Source organism: Oncorhynchus clarkii, chromosome 21, assembly GCF_045791955.1.
Source record: "Oncorhynchus clarkii lewisi isolate Uvic-CL-2024 chromosome 21, UVic_Ocla_1.0, whole genome shotgun sequence".
NCBI classification, from domain to species: domain Eukaryota; kingdom Metazoa; phylum Chordata; class Actinopteri; order Salmoniformes; family Salmonidae; genus Oncorhynchus; species Oncorhynchus clarkii.
Genome location: NC_092167.1, coordinates 33,022,374 through 33,038,347, shown reverse-complemented (window position 1 = coordinate 33,038,347; position 15,974 = coordinate 33,022,374). Strand labels below are relative to the sequence as shown.

The window sequence follows — 15,974 nt, the reverse complement described above, 5'->3', positions numbered from 1 at the left end:
TTCACTCAAAATCTCACGATACATGGCCCCATTCATTCTTTCCTTTACACGGATCAGTCGTCCTGGTCCCTTTGCAGAAAAACAGCCCCAAAGCATGATGTTTCCACCCCCATGCTTCACAGTAGGTATGGTGTTCTTTGGATGCAACTCAGCATTCTTTGTCCTCCAAACACAACGAGTTGAGTTTTTACCAAAAAGTTATATTTTGGTTTCATCTGACCATAGGACATTCTCCCAATCTTCTTCTGGATCATCCAAATGCTCTCTAGCAAACTTCAGATGGGCCTGGACATGTACTGGCTTAAGCAGGGGGACACATCTGGCACTGCAGGATTTGAGTCCCTGGCGGCGTAGTGTGTTACTGATGGTAGGCTTTGTTACTTTGGTCCCAGCTCTCTGCAGGTCATTCACTAGGTCCCCCCGTGTGGTTCTGGGATTTTTGCTCACCATTCTTGTGATAATTTTGACCCCACAGGGTGAGATCTTGCGTGGAGCCCCAGATCGAGGGAGATTATCAGTGGTCTTGTATGTCTTCCATTTCCTAATAATTGCTCCCACAGTTGATTTCTTCAAACCAAGCTGCTTACCTATTGCAGATTCAGTCTTCCCAGCCTGGTGCAGGTCTACAATTTTGTTTCTGGTGTCCTTTGACAGCTCTTTGGTCTTGGCCATAGTGGAGTTTGGAGTGTGACTGTTTGAGGTTGTGGACAGGTGTCTTTTATACTGATAACAAGTTCAAACAGGTGCCATTAATACAGGTAACGAGTGGAGGACAGAGGAGCCTCTTAAAGAAGAGGTTACATGTCTGTGAGAGCCAAAAATGTTGCTTGTTTGTAGGCGACCAAATACTTATTTTCCACCATAATTTGCAAATAAATTCATTAAAAATCCTACAATGTGATTTTCTGTATTTTTTTTTTTCATTTTGTCTGTCATAGTTGAAGTGTACCTATGATGAAAATTACAGGCCTCTCATCTTTTTAAGTGGGAGAACTTGCACAATTGGTGGCTGACTAAATACTTGTTTTGCCCCACTGTATATATATATTCCTGCCCAGGTAAACAACATTTCACACAGAAGACACAGTAACACACAGAGACATTCACAACATCCAGATGTCACTAAGGAAGATCAAGAAGGAGTTCAAGCCCTAATGTCTAAATATTATTGTTTATTTCTTGGGATGGAAAAACACATTCAGGGTGAATTTAAATTACTAAAACCTTGATAGAAAGTAGAGTGAAAATATATATATTTTTTAATAATATAATCTTTGAGAATGAACAATCCCCAAAATAAAAGAGAAGACAGTCAGGGAGAATTTCAAATTCCAAAAAACAATTAATTTAGCAGTATTGATTTTGTTATTACGTTTCAGCAAAAGAACACCGCATTAGCCATGGCATAATGCACAGAATTGCATTTTCTCTCAGCTCCATGGCAGAATCCAGCTCCATCTCAAATCCAGCGCCAACTCCTCCCATTGCCACGCCCTCTGCCACACCCACCACCGCTGGTGGTGATCCAGAAAAAAAACCCTGCTGTGTGTGTATGCTTCAACTTTCTGCGTTTGTTTGTAGGATTGGCAAAGTGCTGAAATGTCTGATTGGCACATTTTATGTCAGGATGGCAAACTGTGTGCATACACACACACACACACACAATGTGCTTAACGAGATGAGATGGAAATATTTATGCTAACACATTTTCTCAAAGTGGAAGTAGGAGGGGCATTCTAATGAACTAAATCAAGAGACATTTGCTGAGCGAGTACTCACTCTAGACACACACACACACTGTAAAAGGCTTCAACACAAAGTTATTCAAAGGAGGGGAAAACAAGAGAGGGGCTGGGGAGAAAGGGAAACAGAAGAAACGGTTGTGAAGGAGGGAGGGAGTGAGCACCTCCCTCCAGTTCAAGGCCGTATTCAGGTGGGAATGCCTTCTGAAAGAGACGGAGAGACCGTTAAGGGCCTCTTTATGTGGCCCAGGTCTGGGCTGTGTGTGTGTGTGTGCGTGTGCTACCAGTTGTTGTTCGGGAGCTCATAGCAACATGCTGAATTCAAATTCAAATAAGCTTGTAAGTCCCTCTGAGGCAGTGTTGCAAAGGAAAGTGTTGGCTCAGTCTTGTTTGTTGAAAGCGAGAAACGCATTTTTTATTTGAGATGAGAAAACTCTCAACGTAACATGTACAGTCGTTATTGTGCATTACACTTTCTGAAGAAGTGTGTGTGTGTGTGTGTGTTTCAAAGGGTCAATAGTAAAAAAAATCACCTTGTCTTGTCTTTTACAGAACTCCTCTGGTGTTTGTTTGAGGCATTTTCTATTGGAAGCAAACCTTTCCAGTCTGCTTATTCAATTAAATGCTGTAAAACGAGATCCACTATTCCTAGAGAAATGTTTTGTAAAATCCAATGTGCTAACCCTTGATAGTGTGTTTAGTAAACTAACTATTATCCACGGTGGTGAACTGGCCTGTTATCTAAAGGAAATCATTATTATGAAAACATCACTATATAAAATAACTTTATAAATCCTAAATGCCCCTTATGGACTTGCATTATGTCCAACTGAAATTATAGCAGAAATTATTGATCAAACCCTCAAATAATGGAAAAATCAGGGTCGTTTGTGCTCTGAAGAATAGAGGCTAAGAGCATTTCAGCAAGCCCTACAGTGTGTTTGCCAGTGAGTAATAAGGCTGGCAGTTTATGTCCAAGACTCGTCCACCAAAAATAAACCTGCATGAGAGGGAAAGAGAGAGAGAGAGAGCGAGAGGGAGGGAGGAGGAAGATAAGAGCCATTACAACAGAGAAGAGTTGGGAAAACAGTATGCGTTTCAATTGATTAAGAACTGCGCAATTTCTTAGTATCCATCGCCGCTTTGGTCCTGGTGTCCTAAAACATATTAATATCTAAAGGCTTGTTTGGATTGAACATGCGTGTGGCAAACCCGCCCGCGGTGCACGCATAGCCTATACCGGCGGTTGTAGCAGCTACGTACTTGGCTTGGCGATTTTGAAACGGAATGTTCAATTCTTCTGCGAGAGGGCTGTACATTCATTTTGGAAGACGATATGCAAGATTAGAGATTACTGTACAGCTTTGAAATTGTGCAACAACACGAGACTAATCGTTGTGCCATGCCCATGGCTGATTCTCTAAATGCTCTCATCTCTCCCAAGCAACGATTTCATAATGTGTCTGCGTGTACAGTTTCTGCAAGACGACATTTTCTAAATGGAGTAAGGATTTTTGACACATTATTCAGCTATTACTTAATTTGGGGAACGGTTTTGGGAGGCTACGTGGCTGAACGAACGTCATTCGTGTGGAAAGAAGATGTGTTACGACGTTTTTTTTCTGTTACAGTGTGCAGCAACGGCACCTCCCATGAGAAAGCAGCATGCACAAACAGGTACGATAAACGATTTTACTGTTATAGACTAATTAACACAGGCTTATAATGTTGCATAATTAACCAGAATTGCCGTATCAGAGGATGTTTAGCCAAAATTAGATCTAGAACGAATGGTATTGAGTTAATGCCTACTTTATAGGCTACTGGTATGCTATGTCCAACGCTTGTAACCAACGCGCATAATCATCTCTTAATTAGGATGCATTGTTCCAAACATTTATTACACAGGCTACTACAACGTAACAAGGTAGATGAGAAGTTTCCTATTCGTTGCCTAAAACTACTAGGACGTAGGCTTTAGGAAAAGTAGCAAACGCATTTTGCATGTTGTGTTTCTGCCAGCTGTGTTTTATCCTTTCACAATTAGTAATATCGAAAGTGTTTGCAATATGGTCATCTGGTTACAATAACGATGGGTTTACGGGAACCCCGTATGAGTAGACGATGTTGTAATCGCCTAGTGACGGGCTGGTGTGCTGCTTTCGGTTCAACCTTTTTACTCTTCTAAAACGTGATCAAAACCTACATGTGGCTTGAAGTTGTATCTTTCTCGGTGGTGCCAGGGTCCAAAATGTCCTGTCTGTGATATTTAATGAAATAATGGTTAAGTAACCGCGGCCATTGAATGAAATCTGGGCCTTCCAGTGTTCGGGGAAGGAGTGTCGCATTTTCTTTCTGAAATGTCATGTGGTGAAGTTGTGGCGGGTTCCGTAGAATTTCCAGGAAAAGCGTTTGAATTTGTTCAATGTAATTTTTTTCTCTCTCCATATTCTTGCCAGTTCTGTCTCCGCCCACTTGATTCGCGTCCTTATTTTCGCCACTAGAGGACGCCACAGGTCTATAAAATGGGCTTGACTTGGCTCTGCATGGCCATCGGGGTTTTCTGCTGGAATTTTTAAAAGGTTATGGTTAGGCAACATCCACCCGAAGCTTTTATTTTGACGTTGATAGATTACCACCTAGCTTTACAGGAAGCCTACTGATCGTAACAGTTTATTGAGGGCTGATAGTTGGCACCCACTTCACTTGAAAAATAGTTTGCCCTACAGCCAATTCTGTCGAATCAAAAGATTTTGCATAAAACAATCCGATTTCGACAGAAATATCTCTGAGACGCAAAGAAAGTTCAAGGAGAGGGGCTACAAAAATGATCAGATTAATATTGCCATTGAGAAAATTCAAAACAAAACGAGACATGACCTTTTTCAAGGGCAGTCTCGCAAAAAGACGCATTCTTGTGTTCTAACTACCCGCTATTTAAAGCGTTCTGACCAAATTAAGGGAATCGTTCACAAACATTGCAACATTCTAAAATCCGATGATAGTCTCGGTAATGTGTTTTCGAACCTTCCCTTGGTCGTATTCTCGCGGGGCAGAAATCTAAGAGACCAATTGGTACTCTCTTATTTACCACCCCAAGATATTCCTGAACAACGTCTATTTGCGCCCCTACTGGATGGAAATTACAAATGTAATGGCTGTGCTCAATGCACTTATATATGTAGATCCCTCAAACACCCACAAACAGGGAAATCGATCCCAATTAAAAGGTGTTATTACGTGTTCCACTAAGGCAGTTATTTATCTTATAACTTGTCCTTGTGGTAAAAATTATGTGGATAAAACAAAGCGCGAATTAAAAGTACGTATCTCAGAGCATCGTAGTACCATTAGGTGTAAACACTTTGCTTACCCAGTTGCGGCCCACTTCTTGGAGGCAGGCCATTCGATTTCGTCTCTGCGTTAAATTGGCATCGAACATGTCACCCTCCCTAGGAGAGGGGTTGACCTTGATAACTTATTGTTAAAACGAGAGGCTGCCTGCATCTTTAACTTAAAGACGCTTTCTCCCTTCGGTCTCAACGTAGACTTTGATCTGAAGCCATTCTTGTGTTTATTGTGACTTTGCCATTGTAATTGTTTGTAAGCTTGTGTAGTCGAAAATGAGTTTATGATCGTATGCTATCCATTTGTTGTTTGTATGCTGTTCTTTGTATGCTGTTCTTTGTATGCCATTTTAATATTTGATAATTAACCAATGATATTAGGCCACTCTTGGCCATGATTACAGACACCTGTGTCTTTTGACACTATATAAACGAGTCATCCCGCAGTGTTTGTGATTATACCCTGATGAAGACAGCTTGGCTGTCTGAGCGCCTAGTGTGCGGTCCTCTTTTATTTTCACGTTTTCTTCTCCGCTAGCCAGCACCTCGCCTAAATAGGTGTGCGGTTTTTTTCTTTTCTAGATTATAACTAGTAGTCACCAATAAAATACTTGTAGCTGAGATTAAATCAAGTCAAATTGTATTTGTCAGATGCTTCGTAGACAACAGGTGTAGACTAACAGTGAAGTGCTTACTTACGGGTCCTATACCAACAATACAGAGTTAAAGAGAAGATACCAAATTAAATAGAAATAGTGACAAAATTCAAACATATTGGGTGCGTTCGTAAATTCAGAGCGTTTTTGCTCCGGAGTGTTCAGAGCGCACACGACGTTCTGGCCGAGGAGTAAATTATGGGTTGATCTGAGCGTTCTGACTTCACAACGGCACCCAAGCTAACTGGCTAACGTTGGCTAACTTGCTAGCTACTTCCAGACACAAATGAGAGAACAGCTGACCATTTTACTCGCCCAAGCAGAGCTGATTAGACGGTTTCATGTTATCCAGAGCGTTGGTGACTGTAACGTTGCTGCTGGCAACAATTGAATTATGATTTTGAGCGTTTGTATATTCCTCAGTTATTCTGCGCTCTGGCACCCGCAGAGAGGGCTCTGAAATCGGAGTAGATAGCCAGAGTGAATTTACGAACGCACCCATGACGCAACACACACACAGACACACTTTAACATTCTTCACATACGCTACTCTGTTTATCTATCTGGATTGCCTAGTCACCTTTACCCCTACCTACATGCAGTGGCGATTTTAGCATGTACATCTTGGTGGGGAAAACATTTTTTTTGTGGGGGGGGTGCATGCCAGCAAAGCTACTAAACAATACATTAATTGCTCTAAAACGGTGACACATGGTATCCACAAACTGTTAGGATCAACAGCAGAGTCCCAACAGCATTCCCATCACCTTACCGCTGCTACACCTGGCTATCAGCGGAGCCTTGTCTGGCAACGGTTCATTCAGCCTCATTTACTGCCTTTTAAAAAACATAGCTGATATGGCTGACTTGCTTAAACAAATGTGGTTTCTACTGACAATTGAGATGTACAAACTATGGCATAAGGGGATGACAAGCGCATAAGAGGCAATCTGTAATTTTGATTAAGACATTAATGAGCGAGCTAAGACAGACGTAGTCAATATAACTATTTATTCAGCACTTTTGAAATGTACAGCAACAGAATTCAGAACATGGCCCGTTCTTACATTATTCTCCCTGTACACCAAGTCAGAACCGTAGGATAAGAAAAGGGAGCATATAAGCAGACAGTGAATGCTCTTACAATATCCGTCTTTCGGATGGGACGTTAAACGGGTGTCCTGACTCTCTGAGGTCATTACAGATCCCATGGCACTTATCGTAAGAGTAGGGGTGTTAACCCCGGTGTCCTGGCTAAATTCCCTATCTGGCCCTCAAACCATCACGGTCACCTAATAATCCCCAGTTTACAATTGGCTCATTCACCCCCCTCCTCTCCCCTGTAACTATTCCCCAGATCGTTGCTGCAAATGAGAACGTGTTCTCAGTCAACTTACCTGGTAAAATAACAGGTAAATAAAATTCAATGATTACATTTCTCTAAAACAGGTTATAGGCTACATGTGACCCACCAAGTCAGAACAGTAGGTGAAATGAAGAGGTGAAAATAAACCAAATTATTAGGGTGAGGCACATGGGCTACTAACAACTTACTACACAACATACACTTAGTATTACTTTCTTAGCTACAGTATACATATTTCCCTGGCATATTACATAATTTATGCATCAGTATACAATACATTTTTGGACTCATCTTGTTGTGTTGTGCTCACTTGAACAGGAAGGTGGAGCGGCGGTCCTTCATTGGAAAATTTTGTCATCAAACTTTGTCATCAAAGTCTGGCATTTTCTGAATTTATGGTGCTTTCAAGACAACTGGGAACTCTGAAAAAAACAAGGTCGAATGATGATAACATCAGTGATCTTCAGGTCGTAGATCGAGAAAGAGGCCCAAGTTCCCGATTTACAATTCCGAGCTGGATGACCGTTCAAAACGTATTTTCCCAGTCAGAGCTCAATTGTTTCCCGAGTTCCCAGTTGTCTTGAACTCACTGAAGTCAGATTTCCCAGATCCGAGTTAACAGTTGTTTTGAGCACGGCAGAATTCATGCTGGATTGATAGCATGGCCAATGTTGCTCTACCCTTAGATTTGGCGGTGATGTAGTCTCCCCATGAGTGACAGAACACTGAGCCAATCACAGCGCAACTAGAGAACATTACCAACCCCTACCCTACGTATTTTCCGCTGGCTACCCCACCACCACATAAAGCACTGAGCTGCACCTGCGTTTTGGAGCTGTCTTACTCAAAAAAAAGAGAGACCATGTTTGTATGCGGCTTTATTAACTTATTTTTGCAAACTGATATATGACACATATTAATTCCAAAATAACATGAAAAACAGGCAACCTTTTTTTAGCTTAAAATGTAGGGCTCAAAACCCACCCTGAATGTTGGGTTGCCACCGCCTACATGCATATACCTGTACATATTACCTGTACATATTACCTGTACATATTACCTGTAGATATTACCTGCACATATTACCTCGTACATATTACCTGCACATATTACCTGCACATATTACCTGTAGATATTACCTGCACATATTACCTCGTACATATTACCTGTACATATTACCTGTACATATTACCTGTACATATTACCTACACATATTACCTGTACATATTACCTGCAAATATTACCTCGTACATATTACCTGCACATATTACCTGTACATATTACCTGCACATATTACCTCGTACATATTACCTGCACATATTACCTGTACATATTACCTGCACATATTACCTGTAGATATTACCTCGTACATATTACCTACACATATTACCTGTACATATTACCTGTACATATTACCTCGTACATATTACCTCGTACATATTACCTGCACATATTACCTGCACATATTACCTCGTACATATTACCTCTACATATTACCTGTACATATTACCTGTACATATTACCTGCACATATTACCTGTAGATATTACCTCGTACATATTACCTTGTACATATTACCTGCACATATTACCTGTAGATATTACCTCGTACATTTTACCTGTACATATTACCTGTACATATTACCTGCACATATTACCTGTAGATATTACCTCGTACATATTACCTACACATATTACCTGTACATATTACCTCGTACATATTACCTGCACATATTACCTGCACATATTACCTGCACATATTACCTCGTACATATTACCTGTACATATTACCTCTATATATTACCTGTACATATTACCTGTAGATATTACCTCATACATATTACCTACACATATTACCTGTACATATTACCTCGTACATATTACCTGTACATATTACCTGTACATATTACCTGTACATATTACCTACACATATTACCTGTACATATTACCTGCAAATATTACCTCGTACATATTACCTGCACATATTACCTGTACATATTACCTGCACATATTACCTCGTACATATTACCTGCACATATTACCTGTACATATTACCTGCACATATTACCTGTAGATATTACCTCGTACATATTACCTACACATATTACCTGTACATATTACCTGTACATATTACCTCGTACATATTACCTCGTACATATTACCTGCACATATTACCTGCACATATTACCTCGTACATATTACCTGTACATATTACCTCTACATATTACCTGTACATATTACCTGTACATATTACCTGCACATATTACCTGTAGATATTACCTCGTACATATTACCTTGTACATATTACCTGCACATATTACCTGTAGATATTACCTCGTACATTTTACCTGTACATATTACCTGTACATATTACCTGCACATATTACCTGTAGATATTACCTCGTACATATTACCTACACATATTACCTGTACATATTACCTCGTACATATTACCTGCACATATTACCTGCACATATTACCTGCACATATTACCTCGTACATATTACCTGTACATATTACCTCTATATATTACCTGTACATATTACCTGTACATATTACCTCGTACATATTACCTGCACATATTACCTGTAGATATTACCTCGTACATATTACCTTGTACATATTACCTGCACATATTACCTGTAGATATTACCTCGTACATTTTACCTGCACATATTACCTGTAGATATTACCTCGTACATATTACCTCGTACATATTACCTGTACATATTACCTGTAGATATTACCTCGTACATATTACCTGCACATATTACCTGTAGATATTACCTCGTACATATTACCTGCACATATTACCTGTGCATATTACCTGTACATATTACTACCTCGTACCCCTGCACATTGACTCGGTACCGGTACTCCTTGTATATACTGTAGCCTCGTTATTGTTATTTTATTGTGTTACTATTTCCTTTTTATTTAGCATATTGTTCATATTTTTTAACTCTGCGTTGTTGGGAAAGGGCTCGTAAGTAAGCATTTCACGGTAAAGTCTACACCTGTTGTATTCAGGGCATATGACAAATGCATTTTGATTTGATGTGGCCTCGAAATGCTCACGTGATACAATCAGGAATCCACTAGAGACCGACACACACTCCGACAATACTCCGTCTAAGTGTCTCCTGCGTTTAGGAATGGCTGAAGCTGCTGACATAAAAATGCTGGGGATGTTGTCACATGTTCAGGATAAGTGTGTTAATCTATAACAACAAATGAGCACCATTATTACTAACCGCAATGCTCTTGTGAGCTCCCTGATTTCTCCTCAGACACACAACTTAAGTCCTTACCTGTCATGCCAGGCCTCAAGCCTTCTCTCCAGTTCTAATGTCATTGCACTGACGTGCTTCTCTATTCGCAGCGGAACAAGGCCTAACATGATGCCACGGCCTCGGTGTGCTGTCGGCATGGGCCAGCCTGGCATCACCTGAACAAACATTAAAGATGTTAACACCACGGTCAGGGGCTTTGCAGCCACAGCAAAGAGCCAATCATAATGAAGTGTGGGAATGGTAAGTTTGGCGTCTTATCAAGTGATATCATTTGATTCTATTTTTTTTTTGTAAAGAAAGTGGATTTTAGAGCATTCTGCGTTGCGCCGACAGAATGATTTGACGTTTCTCTCCTGCAGCGGGGCCGTCTGGTTGGAGCACGCAGTTGGCCGGGTAAGGAAGTGTGTCTGTACGTTTCTGTGCATTTATACAAATGCTGATGTTGTGCATCTGTGTTTGCGTCTGTCACTGTTTGTACACAGTGACTATAGAAAGTCTCCAGCCCCCCGTGGATTTCTTCACATTTTATTGTTTTACAAAGTGGGATTAAAATTGATTTAATTGCCATTTATTGGTCAGTGATCTACACAAATACTCTCATGTCAAGTGGACAATTAAACATTTTTAAGACTAATAAAAATGAAACACATAATATGTTAGAAACACCTCTGGCAGCGATTACAGCTGTGAGTCTTCTTTGGGTAAGTCTTATAAGAGCTTTGCACACCTGTGTTGTGCAATATTTGCCCATTATTTTCAAAATTCTTCTAGCTCTGACAAGGTGTTGGGGATCATGGCTAGACAGCAAGTATTGCCATAGCTTTTAAAGAAGATTTAAGTCAAAAGCAAACTTGGCCACTCAAGAACATTCACTGGATTCTTGGTAAGCAACTGCAGTGGCGATTTGGCTTTGTGTTGTAGGTTATTGTCCTGCTGAGAGGTGAGTTCCTCTCTCGGTGTCTGGTGTAAAGCAGACAGCAGCAGGTTTTCCTCTAGGATTTGCCTGTGCTTAGCTCCATCCCGTTTATTTTCATCCTATAAAATCTCCCCTGCCTTTCCCGATGTCAAGCATACCCATAACATGATGCAGCCACCACCATGCTTGAAAATAAGGAGGCAGTTACTCTGATATTGTGTTGGATTTGCACAAAACATAAGACTTTGCATTTAGGCAAAAAAAAGTGTATTCCTTTGCCGTGTTTCTACTTTAGTGCCTTGTTGCATACATATTCATGTTTTGGAACAATTTTATGATGCATATTTGTATTCTGTTATTTAGGTCATTATTGTGCAGTCACTACAATGTTGATCCATTGTTTTTCTCCCGTCACAACCATTGAAAGGTTTTTAAATCACCAATGGCCTCATGTTGGCATCCCTGAGCAGTTTCCTTCCTTTCCTGCAGCTCAGTTCAGAAGGACGACTGCATCTTTTATGTGTCTGGGTGGTGTGATACATAATCCACAGCACATTATTAACTTGACCGTGCTTAAATATGTATTAGGTATTTGATTTGTTATTGTTACCCATCTACCAATCACTGCCCTTCTTTATGAGGGATTCGAAAAGCTCCATGGTCTTTGTAGTTGAAGATGTATGTATGTCGGACAGAGGAAGGGGTAGTCATTAAAAAATCATGTCAACCCCTATTAATTCACAGAGTGATTCCATATAACATATTATGTGATTTGTTTAGACAAATTTTACTTCTGAACTATACTGAACAAAAAGTGTTGGTCCCATGTTTCATGAACTGAAATAAAATATTTGCCATATGCACAAAAAGCTTATTTCTCTCAAATTTGGTGCACAAATTTGTTTACATCCCGTTAGTGAGCATTTCATAATTCATCCACCTGACAGGTGTGGCATATCAAGTCAAGAAGCTGATTAAACAGCATGGTTATTACACAGGTGCATCTTGTGCTGGGGACAATAAAAGGCCATTCTAAAATGTGTGGTTTTGTCACACAACACGATGCCATAGATGTCTCAATTTATTTCAATTGTCATGCTGACTGCAAGAATGTCCACCAGAGCTGTTGCCAGATAATTAAATGTTGATTTCTCAACCATAAGCCGCATCCAACGTCGTTTTAGAGAACTTGGCTGCTGCATGTCCAACCGGCCTCACAACCGCAGACCCCGTGTAACAACGCCAGCCCAGGACCTCCACAACCGCCTTCTTCACCTTCCGGATCGTCTGGGACCAGCCACCCGGACAGCTGATGAAACTGGGGAGTAGTTCTGTCTGTAATAAAGCCCTTTTATGGGGAAAAACTCATTCTGATTGGCTGGTCTTGGCTCCCCAGTTGGTGGGCCTGGTTGCCAAGTGCGTGGGACTATGCCCACTCGTGAAATCCATAGATTCGGGCCCAATGAATTTATTTTAATTGACTGATTTCCTTTTATAATCTGTAACTCAGTCAAATCTTTGAAATTGTTGCATGTTTGCGTTGATATTTTTGTTCATTATAATTTAGGCTTGCCTAAGCAAAGGGGGTGAATAACCCATCTCGTAGTTATGACACTGTTATTAATGATTAATTAGAGTATTTTTTGTGCAGCCCATTGACAACAACAAAAAAGTCAATTAAATCTATTTCAGTCCCACTTTGTAACGCAACAAAATGCGGGGAAAGAAAGTTCAAGGGTGTGTAAACTTTCCCTAGGGACTGTATGTCTGTATCTGCTTGCACTGCTACAGGGGGACCCAAGGCCTGCTCCTTCTCCGTCTGTATGTCACCGATGTGATCACAGCTCAGTGCTATTAATGAGAGGTAACGATGGAGGGATGATGGACGGGAGAAAGAGAGCGAGAGAGATCTCTGGTGTGTTTTCTGGCCACTCCTCCCTCGTTCACAGCAGTGGTTATCTGATGTCCTCCTGTGACTGGGCGGTCTGATCTGTGTGTGTGTGTGTGTGTTCTGGTTTTGGCTCACTCTCACTGTTAACAATTTCATACATATCTCTTGACGCCTGCAAAGGAAATCCAGTTGTGTGTGGTCGATTTGATTTGGACTGTAACTGGGCGGATACCCTTGCTATCCACTCTCCTCTCGCTCTATCACTCGTCCATGTTTCACGTTCTCCCCTCTCGCTCTCTCTCTCTTTCTCTCTCCCTCTTTGTTAAAGCATGACAACATGTCACAGGAGAGCTCTACGTTGTGTTTCTTGGTGGGTGCCAGAACACACACACACACACACACGACGTTCAGCGTTTTGGCCCTGTGCCGAGAGGCCCTGTCTGGGAGCAGCTTATTTCCTGGAGGGGAGCGAGCAGCCCAAACAAGCGCACACACACACACCTTGTAACACCCCACACACCCTTCTCTCTCTTTCTTTCTGTCTCTTACACACACACACACACACACACACACACGTACGCCCCTGTCCCCCTTCTCCCCAGGACCCCACAGAGTCACACCTGGGTCTCTCAGTCATTCAGCCTCTCTTTCAGCTATATCACATTACCACTGGGTATTGAACATGGTCGAGCACACATTGACTGCCTGCCAAACACTGTGGCTTTGTGTGCATGCGCGTATGTGTGTGTGTCTGTGTGTTGAAGTGGGAGGTGTAGATAGAAAGTAGTTACTGGTCTTAAAATACCAGGGGTAGAATCATGTGCACATGAGAAGCATTGGTTGTGTGTGCTGATACAGAACGTGTTATTTCTGTCTGAGGTTTGCTGTTTTGTTGTTGAATATCTCATCTTTCCTTTTACTTGTTACTGTTGTCTGGCTCTGTAACAGTTGACCTTGAATGCAGTGTGTGCGTGAGAGAGATGCGGGACTGTTTCTGGGAAATCCAGACCATAAACCATCAGAAGGTCGAGTTGAGCGCTTGCATTAATTACCATGACAACCATGTCCATCAGCAGCCATCACACACACACACCAGGGTTTCCGTTAGGAAAATGTGGCGCCGGACAACTTGACCGGGAAGATTTTAATTGGCCATTTGAGAAATGTACCGGACCCATACGCATTGGGTGTATAACCCGTTAGGGCGTCGACCCACGGGGGCGTATCTTTCCTTCAAAGTCTTACAGTCATCATCATGAATCAAGTCGACAATCTACTGGCAAATCCTTTTTAATCCTTGTCATATGAAGAGAAATAATGAAGAGAAATTATAGATAAAACGTATCGGTGCTCATCGGCCATTGGACATAAAGATTCCACACCAAGTTGGAAATCGCAAATTCAACAAGGAGTCGTTTGGAAGGAATCAGTGGCTAACTGCAGGCGTTGCAAAGAAACAACTAACGTTAGCCTGCTAGCCCGAGTTCCCACCATAAATACATAGAATGCCAGACTTTGATGACAAAATTTGCCCACAAAGGACCGCTCCGTCACCTTCACAAGGTGAGTCCAAAAATATATTGTATGCTGCTGCATAAATGATGTAAAATGCCAAGGAGATATGTGTACTGTAGCTAAGAAACTAAGAAAGTAATACTAAGTGTATGTTGTGTAGTAAGCTGTTAGTAGCCCATGTGCCTCACCCTAATAATTGGGTCTATTTTCACCAATGCGGTATTGTAAACACAGTACTCCTGCCAGTGCTATTGACAGTGCCACTGACAGTAGTGGTGGCGCTTGGCTTGCACCTGCAAATTCAGAACACACAACATTCTACAATATAATTGTGTTATTTAACGCGTCAAATAGTGTTATATGACGTGTATCTTTTTTGACGAGTAAAGACCCAAACGGCGTTCAATGTGCCTCGCCCTAATAATTTGGTCTATTTTCACCTCTTCATTTCTCCAACTGTTCTATCTTGGTGGAGCACCTATAGCCTATAACCTGTTTTAGAGAAATGTATTCATCGAATATTGTAAGAGCTTTCATTTTCTGTTTATATTCCTCCTTTATTTAACCCACTGTTCTGACTTGGTGTACAGGGAGAACACTGTAAGAACGGCCCGTGTTCTGAATTCGCTGTACATTTCAAAAGTGCTGAACTACGTCCGTCGTTGCTTGATCATTAATGTCTTAATCGACATTGCGGATCGCCTCTTATCCGCTTGTCGTCCCTTTATGCCGTAGTTTGTACGTCTCAATTGTCAGTAGAAACCACATTAGTCATATCAGCTCTATTTTTTTAAAGGCAGTAAATGAGGCTGAATAAACAGTTTCGCTGATAGACGAGGCTCCGCTGATAGCCAGGTGTAGCAGTGGTAAGGTGTTGGGACAGCTTTATGTAGGCCCTAACAGTTTGTGTGCACTGTTTGTCAGTGCTATAGTGCAATTAATGTGTTGTTTAGTGTTGTGTTGTGTAGTGGCCTAGCTGGCATGAATCCCACAATTATTAATTTTTTTCCCCACCAAGATTTACATGCTAAAATCGCCACTGCACTGAACAACTTCTATATACACTGAATGGTCAAAACATTATGCATCTTTCCATGACACAGACTGACCAGGTGACTCCATCTTTCCATGACACAGACTGACCAGGTGACTCCATCTTTCCATGACACAGACTGACCAGGTGACTCCATCTTTCCATGACACAGACTGACCAGGTGACTCCATCTTTCCATGACACAGACTGACCAGGT

The 15,974-nt window shown here is 41.3% G+C and overlaps 1 protein-coding gene across 2 annotated transcripts in view; it reads left to right on the top strand.

Annotated features, from left to right (window-relative positions):
- Positions 1 to 2,870: 2,870 nt before the first annotated feature.
- Positions 2,871 to 15,974, top strand: part of LOC139378929 (lysine-specific demethylase 6B-like) — a 154,745-nt gene continuing 141,641 nt past the window's right edge. For both annotated transcript variants that reach the window (XM_071121545.1, XM_071121546.1), the window contains exons 1-3: positions 2,871 to 3,419; positions 10,492 to 10,642; positions 10,762 to 10,795. The gene's annotated coding sequence lies outside the window, so the exon portion shown is untranslated. The remainder of the gene's footprint in view (positions 3,420 to 10,491; positions 10,643 to 10,761; positions 10,796 to 15,974) is intronic.